The sequence below is a fragment of the Spermophilus citellus genome (genome assembly GCF_964194105.1).
Source record: "Spermophilus citellus genome assembly, chromosome: 2".
NCBI classification, from domain to species: domain Eukaryota; kingdom Metazoa; phylum Chordata; class Mammalia; order Rodentia; family Sciuridae; genus Spermophilus; species Spermophilus citellus.
The window spans coordinates 18,024,370-18,040,661 of NC_138183.1; the positions used below are offsets into that span (position 1 = coordinate 18,024,370).

The 16,292-nt window shown below is 42.5% G+C and overlaps 1 protein-coding gene across 3 annotated transcripts in view; it reads left to right on the forward strand.

Moving 5' to 3' along the window:
* The window catches only part of ASTN2 (astrotactin 2), an 856,022-nt gene that overhangs the window by 618,712 nt on the left and 221,018 nt on the right, over positions 1-16,292 (forward strand). The window lies entirely within an intron of this gene.

Below are 16,292 nucleotides of genomic sequence, written 5' to 3' on the forward strand. Positions count from 1 at the left end.
CCAGGAGGGCACGTTCAAGTCTCTCTCCATGCAGGATCATCAGATCTTCTTTCCCTCAGATTTTCAACTATTATCAGACCTAGAACTCTCTAGACCGTGGGCAGGAGACTAGTTTATGCCATTCACTTTGTGGACGTTGTCCCCTCCCCAGCTCAATTTTCCCTTCCTATAAAGTGGGACCCTAATTAGCTATTCTTGTCCACTTCCCACATAAAAGAGGAGAGTGATTTTTGGAATAGCATTTTGAGAAAATTAGCTACATTGAAAATGTGGATACATGTGTTTTAACAGATCAATACATTCATCCCTCCATATTTCACACGTGAGAAGTTGAATCTCAGACATGCAAGTCAAGAGCCCAAGGACGCAGAGCTCATAAGTAGGGGCAGTACCAGAACCCCCATGCTGGCTGCAAAAGCCCTCGTCCTTTCCCTCTCCCGACTATACTGAAGTGCTTCATGTTGTAATTAGTACTGTTAGCATCAGCTAATTGGAAACAATCAGGAACGATGCTGCACCCTCATGCTTGCGTCTTCTGCATGGGGATCAGCCACCCTTTCTCCAAGAACTAAATCAGTCTCAACTCACAAAACCACAGAATATGAGCACTAAAAGGACCTTAAAGGTCTCAGTGGGCTCAGCACTCCAGTTTTTGCATGGGGGAAATTAAGGCTGTAAGAGAGCAGGAAACTTACTTCAGATCACACTATTCCACTCATCTGCCCAGGAGGATATTGAGACTCCTTTGTACTGCTTCTTGGCTTCTGTACTTCCTGAATGGATGAAGCCCTTGTCCACCTGTCTTTGCCATCTCCAGAACCTTCCCTTTCGCCTTGGGGGCTTCACATCCCCAGTCATGCTTGCTCTCTTGCTTGCTGCCCGTGTGCAACTGTGTGGGGCTCGGGTGGTTTATAGGCAAGGGGACATAATTGAGTTGTCTGGGAATAGCTCGGTTTTATGGCTGTGACAATGACAGTCTTTAAGGAAGTGCATTAAATCAATAGAAGTCTCATTGCGCTACCCTATAAATAATGTGACACATCATTAAGCAGGGCAATAAGCTTCAGGACTTCAAAGTAATACAATTAGGTTATGTTTATAAAAACCTTCGCTCACAGTGGCCACTGAGCTAATTTGCTTCATGCCACATTCAGGGCCTGGGACACTCTCTATGCTAAATTTCACTCCATCTCCATCCCTGGTTGTTTCCAGGGCTTAGACTTTCTCATTCTAGAAAATTCCATTTCTTATATAGTGGCTAGATGGAATTGTCACAAGTAAGATGGGAGAGGGGGTGGGAAGAATGCTGAACTGGTAGCTGGAGGTCCTCTTCATGGCCTGGCTTTGCCATAAACGTTCTGGGTTAACATGGTGTTGTGGCTTTCCCTTTCTGGTCTACTAGACAGCAAAAGCACCTTTATTCCTTCCATGATCTGTAATTAATCCCAAGAGGCGTACAAGGATACCTCAAAACCACCTTGACCATTGTCCTCTCCATCTTCACCTGTGATGAGCACCTAGATGGTACATCAGTCACTCGTCTTTATTTTTTGTTGTTGAGAGTGATGCTAGGAAGTGAGGAGGTGAGAAATGGAATTTTCCTTTGCCAAACTGGAAGAACCCTTTGGACCTGGAGACAATCAGTGTCCCTTCTCTCCCAACTCATCAGTTACGTGTCATAAACATCTGCTAAACAGTGGGACCCAGACCGGGATGAAATGTGGGGTTGGAGCTGATAATTCTGGAGCTTTGGGAAGAAGAGTGGAGTGAGGTGCCAAAGTGGGGCAGCTGGGGGTTCACATCTGAGCCCCCTTCTTCCACACCTACCAGATGACCTTTGGGCAAAGTGACTTCTAATTTCATTTTCCTCGTGTGTGAAATGAGGAATGATAATTCCTTTGCATGGCTTTTGGGAGAATGAACTGAGATAACATAGATAAAATGCTTGACCCAGAGTAGGTGTGTGAAAATGGTAGCTTAAAAGAAAAATCATGAGCGTTGGCTGAGGATCCTAGCTCTGGACCCAGCCCTTTCTAATAATGTATGACCCCAGCCCTCTCTTCTCCCTGTGATTATATATGCCTCTGGAAGGGATGGTCTCTGCAAATGTCTTTTCGACTCAGTAGACAGTGGTGGGTAGAAGGATGCTAAGTCCATAAAATCTGAACCTTAAACAGTAGTTTCTCTTTGACTGGAAGCACTAACCTTGGAAGAGCTGGTCTGGGGAAAACAGACCATCTTAGAGATCTGTTTGGCCCTCTACAGTTAAAAGATGGCCTTCCTGTGATTCTCCCATCTGCCCCCACATCAAAGAGGGCAAGAGTGCTTATTATTTATTTTTTTTAAATTTTTTTATTAGTGCATTTTAATTTCCAGAATAAAGGGTTTTCTCATGACATATTTTTCTATGTAATATACTTCCTTCGTAGAGGGGAGACCTGGGGCTCAGAGAAGAGAAGGGGCTTTCCTTGTCATCAGGTTCATCAATGAGGGAGATGGAGGTTGGATCCCAACCCGAGCCCAGAGCTTCCTTCCCTATAGACCAGCATCCCTCAATACTGGGAACAAATGTCCCAGATTTTCAGATTTACTAATGATGGGCCCCTGGCTGCTATTATGATGCAGAGACAGCCGATGGAAACTACTGGAAAGCCAAGGGAAATGGGTGAATGTGCCTTATTAAAATATGTCCCATGAGAGATCTTCCTCTCATTCCCTTAAGGGCTTCTAAGTGTGCATTCCATAAGAGAAAGAAAAATTCATATTTATCATTCATTTGTTCTTTGGTTCAATGAGCATTACTCAAGTGTTTCCTCTCTGTGCACCTGGTGGGTGCTGGGCTACTCAGTAGGTAAGATGTAGGCTCTTATATCTTACCTACTGAGTCATTCATCACCAGCCTACTTCATTCTCTCAGCAGGTCATCATTTACCTTACAGGTTCTTAAAATGCATTGGTAGACAACTGGGAAGAGGGAAGGAGCTGATACACAGTAGGACACCTAGTCCTTATCATGTTATGGCCTGAGCTTTCAATGGAGAGTGGCTTGTCTAGACCACTGGGTGGAGGTCATTTGGATCCTTGAGAAAGAGCTCAGATCCATTGTGGTATCTGTTCTGGATACAGAAGGGGGTATGGTGGTCGATAATCTGTGAATTTCCTTCTCTGTAATAGAGAAAAATTAAAAGTTAGAATATAGATGTCTAGTTTCTGATGCTCATTCCATAGGGCATCTCAGGCATGCCAGGAATGACTAAAAGATTCAAGCAAGCAGGAGGAGTTTTCTATTATTAGGTGGAGACTCTGGGCTTTCCACTAGTCCTGGGGGGACTGGAGCACTGGATAGCTCAATAAAGTGGAAGCTGACCTAATCCAGGACAGGGTGGGCCTCAGGAGCCAGGCAGAGTGGCTGAAGTCATCCCTGGATGCTCCAGTCCCAGCCCTGAGGAGCATGGAGGCTGTTCAGTCTGCCAAGATACTCCCCAAGCACCATGTGAAGTTCCCAGTGTCCTGCCCCAGGGTAAGACTTGCACCGTATGCTGTTATGCTCTTGATAGTTCTGTGTTTTGGAAAGTTACCTTTCTCCTGATTGAGACTCCTTTTTGTGCTTTGGCTTGATAATATCATACTCTGCCTAGCTGTGACCTTGATATAAGAGCTTTAAATCATAGTGGGCGAGGAGGGCCACAGAGAATTTAACTACACTTGTGAAGTGAGAGAACTGTGGAGTTGGACTCAAGAAGTATTGAAAGGGATCTGTGATTTTGGCCATCTTTAGTTTTCTACTTGGGGAGGAGAGTGATGGGTACATAAATGATCAGATGATTAGGTTTCTTAATGTTTAGTTGCCTCTTATTTCATGGAGAAAATGACTCCATAAGGTGACAGGTGTGTGTATGTGAAGGAATTGTGCGTGTGTGTGTGTGTGTGTGTGTGTGTGTGTGTATGGGGGGGCAGGCTGAGATAGGCAAGGAGAGTGAAGAAGAGATGAAAAACAGAGAGATACACAAAGGCAAGTCAGAACCCAGAAAGAGTAATGGAGAGATAAAGACAGTCTAGAAGCACAGGAATTTACACAGTTAACATTCCTTTTCCAAGTGCACAGTATGCCAGGCCTGGGAAAGGGCATTCTCCATGTGAAGCTTGCACTGCTCTCGAGTTTTGATTGGGAGGATCCATGATAAAGAGATGTCCCCCCAGATAAATATCTGTCATCACTTTTAAAAGGGGTTTTATCTCTATCATAATTTTCCAGGACTGTCCGAGAGGGAATGTATTTTTGCATTTCCATTTGAATTACAATGCACTTTTGAATGTCAGGTGAAACATTCTTAGACTGCTTTTTTTAAGGAATTTTTGGCTGTTTGAAAGACAGATTAGGGGGTTGCAGTGCGGAGAGAAGAAAGGAGAGATGTAGTCAAACGTCACCTCCTCTTGTGCAGACAGGTGTGGCCAAGGGGCAGATGTGAGCTGGGGTACTCTCTGGAGCTTTCCATTCCCTGGGGGAACTTGCTTCAAAGACAGCAACAGACATGAAAGGACTTGTTCTCAGGATCTGAGACCTGCAGGGTGCTCGTTGACTTCCCCAGTGATTGAATAACCTGGGGGCAGTTTTTACTTCCCATCTTGCTTGACCTTTTGGTAGCATTTGAGAGTGGCCTGCTTCTAGCCTGAGACACTTCTGTGCTTCTGTGGAACCAAGGCTCCCTGGGTTCCCACCTCCCTCCTTTGCTGCCTGTCTCCTCTGCAGGCTCATCCTCCTCTGTGGATCCAGTAAATGCTGATCTACAGGAAGCCTGTCCTAGAGGGCCCTCTTCCTGGGCTGTCCCTGTGAGAATCTGTCATGCTCTATTGCCACCCCTATAGAGCTGACCTCTATACCTCCAGTTCCAAGCTGTTCTCTGACATTTGTCATCCCACCATCTCCCCTGCCTGCCCGAACTCCACCCCGGACAGCCTAACACTTCTCTAGTGTTCCAGTGAAAGCATCATTGTCTGTCTAGAGCAGAACCAGAAACCTCAGATCTTTCTCAGACCCTCCCTCTCTCTGACTCCTCCCCATTTCCATCCCAAGTCAGTTGGAATGCCCAAATACCTTTGGAATTTGCCCACTTCTTTCTATCGCATGGCTGCCACTACATCCCAAGTCACCATCACAGCTTCTGGGGACTCCACTGTTAGCTGTTCTTCCTGAAGCACTCATGGCCCCCATCAATCCAAAGGACACAGCAGCTCTGAAGACAGGTATTAGGGCTCCACAGAAATAGTGAGAGAAATAGGTAAATCAGTATAGGCGTAGACTTATAATAATAAATTGCTTATACAATTATGAAGTCTGAGAAGTCCCACGATCTATCAAAGACAAGTTGGAGGCCCAGGAGAACTGACGGCATAGTTCAGGTCTTGAGTTCAAAGGCCTGAGAACCAGAAGATCTGGTCAGTTGCAGTCTGAAGGCTGGCAGGCTTGAGGTTCCAGAAGAGCTGATGTTTCAGTTGGAGTGTGAAGGCCGTGGAAGAGCACTCTCCCAGCCCAAGAGGTCTGGAAGGAGGAATTCCTCTTTATGTTGGAGGGGTCAGCCTCATTGTCCTGCTCAGACCTTCAAATTTAACTGTAGGAAGTCCACCCTCATAAAGTAGGGCAATCTGCCTTACATAGTCTAATGATTTAAATGTTAATCTCACCCAAAATCACCCTCACAGACACACCTGGGAGAATATTTGAACAAATGTCTGAGCTTCCATAGCCCAGTCAAGTGGCCACATCAGATTAACTGTGAAGACTGTGTCTGAAATGGAGAACCCCTCTGGGCTCTTCCTTAGTGCCTGTCACCATGCCTGGGTGCCTTGACACTGCCCTGAAGATAATTTCCAAATTCCTTCCCATGGCTTCAAGGCCCTGTCAGGTCTGACTGGACCCTATCCTACCTCTTCAGCCTTCTGTGCCCCCTGCTATCTGCTTTTCAGTCTTACCGAGCTTCTTTCAGATTTTAGAACAAGGGACAGTTGCAGTCCTACAACTTGGCCTTTGTTGCACATAACCTTGTGTCATTCATTCATTCATTAGTTCGAGTTTATCTCTGTTACCTCACTAGAAGCTACATGAAGACAGGGACCATTCTTCTTGTCTCACCATTATAGCATCATCCTTAGCTCGTGGCTGGCATGTAGATTCCCTGTAGTAATATTTATTGAATGAATGAATGGGCTTGGAAGGGTCATGCGTGTCTTACTATTACAGATAAAATGTTATATGTTAGCATTTGTGTTTTATTGAGCACTGAAAGTTTTCATAGCTTTTTTTGTAGCCCTGGAGCATTCTCTGACTTAAAGACTGATAAAGGTTACTCATGTATAGAAGCGCTTCGATGAAGATCTGAGAGGCCTGGCTTTGGACTCAATAAGCCTGGCCTTTCCATGTCCTTGTGGCATGACCTTAAGACAGTCATCTCTGAGCCTCAGATTCCTTAACTGCAACATGCGGGTTAAAAATCTCAACCTGGACACAGTCCTGGGGGTCAGCCTGGTGATGGGAGTTGAATGCATTCCCTTTCCTCTCCCCTTTCACTTTAGCTCCTGGGTAGCTAATTATAGGATCAGTCTAGCTCTGGGGTAAGCTTTTTCTTGGAGAAAACAGGGAGACTGGAGGAGGTTAAATACAAGCTGGACACTTTGTAGTCTGCAGCATGCCAGAGGAGAGAGCCAACTTATTTCTTCTTAGAACCATGCAAAAAGACGATACAGGATGTGGTTCATTAAACACAAATAGGCCCATGAGATTGCCATTTCCACAAGATGAAATTACCAAAAAAAGCATTTGTTCCCCGGTTTAGATTGAGTCCATCTGGAACGGAACACCCTAGTCTTTTTCCTATTGGTGCGCACCAAGAATAATAATCCTTAGCATGTGCTCGGTGCAGCACATCTCACAAAGCACTTTCGTGTACATTATTTCATCCAATTTACTCCTTACAACAAGTCTGCAAGGTGGGTGTTGGCATCTGCATTTCACACTTGAGGAAACTAAGGCTCAGAAGGGTGAGGTGACTTGTCGGAGTTCACACCAGGGAACTTGGCAGAGCAGGGATTTGAACCCAGGCTGCTTTAATCATGAAGTCGATGTTCATCCAACTAAACCACAGCAGCCTCAGAGGACTTTTTAGATATTGGCATCAAACCCAAGGGAACCATTTGCTCTCTTGTTCTGTTTTTCTTATCATAGTTAAAAGAAGTGAAGAAAGCTAACACTCGGAGTTTAGATCACAGCTTGGGCAGGTGTGGAAATATTCTCTTTACTCACCAATACCCCTCTGCACAGCTTGCTTTCAAATCTTAGCTCAGAGGAAGCATTATGAGGTAAAACCAAACCCTAAGCCAGAGCTGGAAGAGGCCTCAACAATCCCCAAGCCAGGTCTGCATTTGTCTTTGTACCATTATGAGCAAATGGTAGTGATTACCCAGAGGACTGCGTTGAAAGATGTTCTGAGCCAGGGCCAGGCTCTGTGGAAAAGGATGGTGTGGTTGCTTAGTGATGACTGTCATGGGGATGAGAATAAGAAGGGATGAGTCATATATAATGTGTTTTCTATTCCTGTCTAGGTTATTTGTTGCTATTCTACAGATGGTAAAGTTGAGGACAGTTTCTGTAATATTAGAAATTGCAGTTCAGAAGGAAGAAATTTAGTATAACAGCTAGAAGTAATTTTTGTCTTCACCCTCCTAAACACTTGAACATATTCAGACTCCCGGTTGCCAGCCCCTCTGCCCCTACCCCACCATATACTCACAGATGATAGTCATTGGTTAGCAGACTGCTTGTTTTCTTATTTAGGAGAAACGTGTGCATGTCTGTGCACATGCATGTGTATGTGCATGCATGCACAGCGTGTGCGCATGTGTACACACACACACTCATTATCATCATCATCATCATCACCATCATCACCTGAAACACTGAAGACTGTTCCCATTGTCTTTCACCTTAAGGAAAACAAAAAGAGACCACACTTGAAAACTAGTTACCCTGATTTCCTTCAAACTGGAGCCAAAACACACTCTTTTGCTTATCCCAGTTCCAGTCTCAGGCATGGGATGTAGGGCCCGGGGAGCAGGGTTTAGGTAGGATGCTTCTCTGTCAGCAGGTCTTGCACTAAGAATGCAGGATTTCCCTGGACATGAGTGTGCAGCTTTTGGTGCTGGATTAACTGGTCTGTTGCAGGAGCTCAACACAAGTGAGTCACTGGTACTCACTGGTGCCCTCTCCTTACTAAAGGCCTGTCTCAATCAGTAACAACACACACATTTGTCCCATTTGCCAGAGGTGTGACTTAGGTCAAGCCATTTTGATTCTCTGAGTCTCAATTTCTTTATCTTTAAAATTAGCATAAATGCTTCTTTTGCAATACTGTTATGAGAATTAAAGGGAATGTTTTAGTCAGTTTTTTTGCTTCTGTGACCAAAGACTCAACCAAAAAATTGTAGAGGAGACTCACAGTTTCAAAGGTCTTAATCCATAGACAGCTGGTTCCATTCATTGGGCCTCGAGGTGAGGCTGAACATCATGATGGAAGAGGAAGAGTGTGGCAGAGGGAAGTACCTCAAATAATGACCAGGAAGGAGAGAGAGAGAGAGAGAGAGAGAGAGAGAGAGAGAGAGAGAGAGAGAGAGAGAGAGAGACTCCAACTCACCAGATATAAAATTTATACCCTAAGGCCATAACTCCAGAACCTACCTCATCCAATCACACTGTACCTGTCTTAATTTACCACTCAGTTAATCCCTTTCAGGGGATTAATTCACTGATTGGATTAGGCTCTTATAAACCAATCACTTCTCTTCTAAAACTTTTTACATTGCCTCACACATGAGCTTTGGGGGGACACCTCACATCCAATCCATAAAAGGAAACAATGTTTGCAGAGTCATTATCCCTGCACCTGGCATATAATAAATGCTCAGGAAATGCTAGTTATCATTATATCATTATTTATTGTCACTGTGAGACATAATTAAACCAAAGATGATCACTATTCATATTAGTATTTTTTCCATTAGTCCTTCACTGGCCACACATCCCAGTCTAATCTACCAGTTTTTGAATTTTCCCTGCCGGAACCTGGAGGTGGGAATAGAAAGTAATATTATCGGATAGCATAATCTGGAGCCCAGCAGCAAGGCCCAGGGAGTATGTTTGTGCAGCTGAATACCAAGTTTATATTGTTTAAGAAGAATAGGTAGGGCATGTTGTGTGTGTGTGTGTGTGTGTGTGTGTGTGTGTGTGTGTGTGTGTAGGAGGTGACAGAGGAAAGGGCAACAATGACTCACATGTTTGAGTTCCTATGAAGGGTCAATTAATCACATATAATCTCCGTAACCCTATAAAGCCTAGACTAAGCTCTATCTTCCAAAAATAAAACTCATTTGCTTACAGCCATGTTTCTGATAATAGGCAGAGGCAGGATTCCATTCTAGGACTGTCCGGCCCCATAGTCCATGTGCTTTGCCCCTCCCCATGATGACAGATGGGGAGCGGAGGTGCAAATAATATGTAAAACCTTTAAATGATTAACTGTTTCTACTAAAGTACAAATTCATTAAATGGTCTACAAATTTGAATTCAGATGCCCTGTACCAAGAGCTATATTCCAGGAGGTATGTTGGCACTTCACATATAAAATCTCATTCTTTTTTTTTTTTCAGTGTACATTGCTCTCTCCCTTCAATCCCCACATCTCTCTCTTTTTTAAATTGATTTTATTCTTTTAAATACACAACAGTGGAATGCATTACAATTCTTATTACACATAATAGAGCACAATTTTTCATATCTTTGTATATAATGTAATTTCATCTAATTCCTAAAGCGACCCTCTAAAATTGGTATCTTTATGCCCAGGGAACAAAGATTGAGGCTAGGAAGGGATAAAATATAATCCAAAGCCACAGAGCTGGGAAATGGTATCTCTTGCCTTCTCTTTGTTCTGTCTTTTCTTGTTCCCATCCTGTAATCACTTACCTTTTACTACTACTTAGCCATGGGTAGGCACTTAAGAGAGTGTACTAAGAGGCATTTCTCTTCTCACTGCAACCAAGACATACCAAGTCAAGGAGAGTGAACAAAAGGCGGGTAGATCAGCATGATTTAAGTCGACATGGATCTAGACCCAGATTCCAAGAAACACATGTTCTGGGTTAGAGCACAGACTTTGAACCAGATCTTCAGGATTGGCTTGACCATTGATAAATCACTGAGTTGGAACTGGCCTTGGTTGTCTCCATCTGATATACCAGCCTAGACCCAAAGCTGTCCTCCATAAAATAGTGGTCCTCAGCATCGTCCTCGCTATTCCCTACCATTGTACACATGCTCAGGGAGGTAGAAGGTTCCTTTTGGAGATCTTGGCTCACAAAGTCCCTGAGGTCTGGGGCACAAGAATAATTGAAATTTACAACTAGAAAGATCCTTAATTTAATAAAATTATCCATATAGATGTAGGGAATGAAGGGAGAAAAAATTTGCTCAAAGGGAAGCATAAATTAGTAGCAGGATTCGGCCTGATATAAAATTGACTCTCTTCCATTTTCCTTACCAAGGAAGTGCATTGAGAAGTAATTCAATAGACCAAAGCTATCTCTTTTGTGTTCGTAACAGCTTATATTGAGATATATATATATATCTCCCATATAATGGAAAGTATATTTTAAAAAAAATTTTTTAGTTGTAGATGGACATCATACCTTTCTTTTGTTTAGTCACTTTTATGTGGTGCTGAGGAATGAACCCAGTGCCTCACATGTGCAAGCACTCCACTACAGAGCTACAACGCCAGCCCATGGAAGGCATATTTTTGAGTCTTCTCTTCCAGTGGTAACTTTACACCAAGAAAAAGGTCAGGTGAATCCAGAAGCAAACATGATTGTCAATTAGTTCATAGTTGAGAAGATTCTCAACTACTCCTCACACTTTTCAATCATAGCTCGTTTTCTGTTGCAGCTAGACTTTGTGATTCAGAGAGGCAGCTGGTGGGAGGAGCAGGTGACAAAACTGGCTGGCGCTAGTTATTATCCAAAGTGTATATGAGTGTGTGTGTATGTATATATGAACATATGAGCTAAGCTGACTGATCTACTCTGGCATTATTCAGAAAACAATTTTAGTGCCCACTGTTTCAGGTCCTGTGTTAGATGCTGTGGATGAAGTAGTAATTTAAATGCTTTTTTGCTTTCATAGAGCTCATTCAAGCCTTGGAGAGTATTAGATAGGTAATGGGAAAGTCACAATATAACAAAAAATGTAAATGTAGCAGAGTCTCAGGAGGATAAGAAACAACAATGAGACAAATCTAGGAAGATAGAGAGAAACCAAATCTCTCCGGGATTTGTAGACCATTTAAGGAATTTGTACTTTAGTAGACTCAATTAAAGGTCATTTCAAGGTTTTATGTATTACTGCTAGCACTTGCATTTTTAAATTTAACTTTTTCTAGTGTTTGGTAGACTGGGGATCAGAGAAAATATATGTGGGATGCTATGTCAGAGTCAAGATCAGTGAGGAAGCCACAGCAATGTTTCAAGGAGAAAAATAACAGTGGCTTATAATTTAGTAGCTATGAGGATGAACAAAACATAATTTGATGTGAAAAATATTAAGTTGCTAATATGATGCTTCATTATTCAGCTTTGCATCACTAAAACAAAATACATGACACAGACTACATATGAAGAAGAGGTTTATTTAGCTCCCAGTGTAGGAGGTTCAAAGTCCAAAATCAGGCAGACCCCATAGATTTAGTCTTTGGTGAGGGCAGTGTACAGCAATTGTGGGAGTTCACATTGGGACAAGCAGCCACACCTTGAACCAGGAGCCAGAGAGAGTTGAGTGAGGCCAAACTTGGGCTTTTATAGCAATCCTCTTGAGAAAACTACCAGGTGGCCCAGAACTGCTTTCAGAAAGCAGTGACACCCCACCACCACCACTGTGACCTAAGGATGTTCCACTTGGCCCCACCTCCCCAAGGTTTCACCACCTCCCCACAGCACCTTCTGAAGACCACACCTTCAATCATAATGGACCCTTCGGAAATGATTATAGCAGATGAGAACTTTGTGACTGAATGATGGAAGGGGGAAGTGAAAGATGACAGTAATGATTAGAGATGGTCCCAAGCTTTCTGCCTTAAGTAAGAGGATGCTGGTGTTCCTTAGATGGAGCAAAGGAGGAGCATAGGGATGGTGGAGCTGAGTTGAGCTTTACATATGTTAAAACTGTTCCCTAAGGATATACAACTGCTCATACAAAATGGGTACCTAGATCTATACTCCTGGGGAAAAAAAAGGTCTGACCTGAAAAATACTGGTTTGGGACCCAGATGCATAGGGAGTTGAAATCACAGAAGACAGTATCTTCCAGAATAGAAATTAAGTTCCTCTTTTGCAATTTATTTCCTTGGGGAGCTGTTTTTTCTCATCATACCAATATCATTTCTGACATTTTATTTAGATGCTTTATTGCATTCAGAAAGACTACACCTTCTGCTCAGTTTTGGCTAGCTTTTACTTGTGTAAAATGTTATGGGCATTGAAAAATAGTTCTAGTACATATTTAATGGCAGAAATGAATAATTCTGTATCATAATAATTCTGTATCAATGTATCTGTGGCCATTGTCACCAGAGTAGAAGAGAAAATTGTATGATTTCAGGGGTTTTACTTAATTACTTGCATGTTTTATTTAGTTAACAGCCTTCTATGAAAGGTCCAGGGCATATGTGCCCCACTCTGATGTGACCTTTTCCCACCGATTGGTGCAAGTTTATTCTCCCTAGACCCTGGATCAGGTGAGGTGATATGCACAGAAAATCCCTCTCCATCTTTAAACCATGATACTCCCCATTTACCTTTATTTCTGACACTTTTAAATAATCATTAAATGTTCCAAATTTCATATCCTGAGGCCTGAGAGATTTATTGATTTATTATTTTTAAGTTTAAATATGAAATGCCATTTCACAAAACGTGGCTTTATTCAAGATTGCTCCCTTTGCTGTTAACTCAGTAGATAACTTGTACCGTTTTCACTTATCATATTATGAAGTTATTTTCAACATTTAATTCTAAATATCTGTTGTCTCTCTTAAGTAGTAGGATAGGCCCCCCAACCAATATTTGGTTCAGATATTGAGACTAATAATACTATATATACATCAAGAGGATATTAAAAATATATCACACCCCTGATGAATTTTGGGGGGAACAATAGAGGGAGCTCCCAAGCAGGTCTACAGTGGCTTCAGAGAACAGGGAAAGGAGACTGGGTTGGTTTCTATATAGTGTGTGTGTGGTGGTGCGGGGTTTGGGTTAGGTTAGAGTTTGTTCCAGAGTGCTCTCTGGGCCTTGCCTGATTTGAAGTTTCCTCAGGCACCAAAGGTGGCAGCTCCTAGGCTTTCTTATCAGCTTCCTCAGATGTGAGACTGAAGGGGAAGGAGGAATAGTGAGGTCTGAAGGCTTTTATCAATCTAATATCAAAGATGGATCTTTATTACAATTCACTACCGATGTTTGATTGATGACTGAAATGTGCCCCATATTTCATTGATTTCAACTTGAACTTGTTTAAGTAAGCCATTCGACCTTTCTATGAGGCCCAGAAGCCTGAGACTGGTAAGGGAGGTGAAAAGTCCATCAAGTGCCTTAAAAAAGCCCACCACACCACTATATATGTGGAGAAGTGAAATGAGTGCCTTGGTCACTATCACAAATGTTTGAAACATTGAAGGGGACAAGGAATGTCTTAGTGTGGATTTAGTATGTACAGAGCTGACCTTGATTTATATTTTAGGTATCATTGAGGAAAACAACCCACAGACTTCTTGTCCCCAAAGAGACAATCTTGGATTGGGAACTATTTTTGCTGTCATTGGCAGGAAGAGCTGAGCAGATCATTGGCAATGGTCCAAGAGTCAATAGAATTATGCAGATGGGGCTGATTGTTAGCCAGGGCATCCTGTGCTAAAAGGACCACATGAAGTTTGGCTAGTTGTGCTCACTCTTGAGTCCTGGCTCCTTACCAGGGATGTTGCAATTAAGGGCTAAACATTAGCAGCTTTCTAGCAAATTCCATCACATATGAAGGCAGTGATGCCAACTCTGAAGTGTTTGAACTCCATTTGCAGTTAACTGGTTTGACCCCAAGAAACTCCCCTGATATCCAATTGGTCTTGGAAACGGGCAACTTTCACCAGTACCATGCCATTTAGCAAAGTACTAGGAATCGTGGGGGACCCTCTACTACAGATGGATATGTTGAGCTTGGCTCTGTGGTGCAGTAAAGAGGTCTCAGTGGCTACACTAAAATTTCTGGGTGTGGTTTCCATGATCCAACGCAAAATGGGCAGCTGGATATGGAGGAGCCCTGAGCGTGACAACCAACCTGTTTCCAGGAAAGCCCAGTAAGCAGCCAGCAACTGCAGGGTTTTTTTTTTTTTTTAATTAGTTATTTATAGTTGTAGTTGGACACAATACCTTTATTTTATTTATTTATTTTTATATGGTGCTGAGGATCGAAACCAGGGCCTCACATGTGTTAGGCAAGCACTCTACCACTGAGCCCCAGCCCCAGCCCAGCAACTGCAGTTTAACATCCTACAGCTTGTGGCTGAGGAACAGTTTCTTGCACCAGATGTCCATGGACAACTTATAGCCATCAAGTATGGTCCTGAGACTTCAAGATGTATGACAGGAGATTGCAAAAGCCTTTAGTATGAATGAGCCTTTTGTTGCACAGGAGCTCAACCAAGGTAAGCCAATTTGTAATAGTATGTAAGGGTTTTAGTGAATTTTATAAACGAGGAATATGTTGTCTCTAGAACCCAAAAGGCCTACAAGATATTGGACTTATTTTAACACCGTGGATGTGGTTTCTTGACAGTGTCAGGGGTAAAATTGCACTCAGCTAAATAACCTATTAGGTTGGACCTCAGAATTAAGATTGCAACAACCCACCAGGGTGCCATTCTTTATTTCTAGGTTTAAGAATTAGCTAAATTGAACCATTAAATTTCAAAGCAGTGTAGATAATAAGTCTTCTCTAAGTAGGTCTAGTATATGGGATTCAAGCCTTAAGATCTTGTTTTAATTTAAACCAGCACATATTAACTATTTTAACTAGTAGAAGAAGAGAAGGTACATTTTGGGAAGACAATTGTTAAGTGACAAAGATTTAATTAAACTTTTAATTTATTACTCCTTGGGTCAAAACATCCATTTCCTTTGTGGAATATTTAGTGTAATGGGGGCTGTGGGGAATTTAGTCAGGTAATAGTACTGATGATTAAGATTAGGCATATATATGTCTTCCTTACATGTCCTGAACTGTCCTCGGTAACTCCTCCAAGATGATAGGGCTACTTAGTTCAAATTCCCAGGTGTAATTGGAATTTGAGCCCCAGTATTAAGGCCACAAGGGTTTGACCTTTCTGAGGCAGATGTTAAATGTTAATTCAGAACCCAGGTAGTAGAGGTGCAAAAACCAATTAGCAAACTTTTACCTTTGCTGTTGCCATGTAAAGTTTTAAAGTAACTTTCGGATTTCCAATTGAGTCCAATTTTGGACCTGGTTCAGTTTTTAAATTTTGTTTTGCTTCCTCTCTCTATATCAGAGTTTTTTTTTTTTTTTTAATTACTATATGTGGTTTAGTATGTGTGTCCATCCTCGATGGTCTGTTCTTACATGTTGCTTCCTCCAGTCACAGATCTCATCATCAGGAACAGGGTCTCCTCCCATGGCAACAGTTGCTTTATGTGGTTGAAAGACTCTAGGCTTACTTCCGGTTTGAACCAACACCTTGGCTCTACTCTTTTCCTGTAACCCTGAGGATCAGGCTCTTTATTTGACCACAGTGGCTTAAAGAATAGCAGCTACAAGGGCATTTTTAAAAGTCCTGGTGAGCCATCTGCTTTTAAGTGTATGGGCCAGAACATTCCACATAACCTTCTTCCACATGAGTCACCAGGGCATTGGGAGTCCCCATCAGTGTCCTATAGAATGGGTAATGCCTGATTGAGACAAATAACCAAAACCCATAGGCTCAGGGTCATTCCTGTGAGCTTCTGCTGGAATCCAGTCACAAGTTCAATTTGATACACTTAGGTCTCAACCAAGACACATGACTCAGGGCTTCTTTTCTCCTTTCTTTAAATGCCAATTATCAAAACTTCCAACTTAGCCGAGCATATCTATAATAGTGAATCTGTAGGGTTCAGCAAATGCAGCAAACCAGCCCAGCTCACAGCACAAG